The following is a 1,054-nucleotide window of genomic DNA, read 5'->3' on the forward strand; positions in this document are numbered from 1 at the left end:
CACACACACACACACACACACACACACACACACACACACACACACACACACACACACACACACAATCACAGATCTTTACATCCAGACAGAAACTGCTGACACGACTGCCGCTGTAACAAATCACAAAGCAATTTATCTTTAAAACATTCTGCTTTATTTCAGAAAAGCTTCAGGTTTTTGAATATTCTAGTTTCGAAAGAGATACATTCAGCTTGGAGGTTTGGAGTGATGAAGCTGGACGCTGGAGAAAGGCTGGAGGTGGCAAGTTTGCCCTGCCTGAGGTGCCTGAAAGTGTCCAACTCCATCCTTCACAGACAGACAACCACACAGCCTCTCAGAGGTTGGTGTCAGATTTATAATATATATGACATATGTATATATATTCTTTATTTTACAAAAGTGTCAGGTAAAAAGTTGCATTAAAAATACAATCCATTCCTTTAATTATATCATTTAGACAGGCAAAACGTTAGTTTTAAACATATTTTTAAGCTCTGAAAATAGTATATCTGATGAGATTTAAAGGTTCTTTTACTCGTTAACAAAGCAGGCAGCCCCAGCCTGTTCGACCCTTCAGCACCTCCAGAACATCTGTGTGGCCAAGTCAGAACTACTTCACCACTTCTGAAGATTAAGCAGCAAAAATGTGACAATTTTAGCTGAGAGTAACATTAAATCCAATTTTTAATTTCAATTTTCACAATTAAATTTGCCATTTTAAACATTTACTTTATGTGTATCATTTTTGTCAGGCTATAGTCAGCAGAAATTGCTAGTGGTAAATTACAAGTGAAGCAGTAAATTAAATAAATAAATCTCCACACTATAGACTGTAAACGAGATGTAAAACATAAGCAGTTACTAATTATGAGTTTCAATCACTGAATTAAAGGAATGAAATTAGATTTGAGGTTAATATTTTAGAAGAAAGTTGGAAGGGGCTGCCTGTCTTCATAAACACAACAAAGACTACTGAATGGATTTGGTACCTTCTCCGAACACAACATAAAAACTAAACTGGCACAAAGCTGAACTCTTTTGTGTATTTATATAT

Source organism: Austrofundulus limnaeus, unplaced genomic scaffold, assembly GCF_001266775.1.
Source record: "Austrofundulus limnaeus strain Quisiro unplaced genomic scaffold, Austrofundulus_limnaeus-1.0 Scaffold1, whole genome shotgun sequence".
In the NCBI taxonomy this organism is placed as follows: Eukaryota; Metazoa; Chordata; class Actinopteri; order Cyprinodontiformes; family Rivulidae; genus Austrofundulus; species Austrofundulus limnaeus.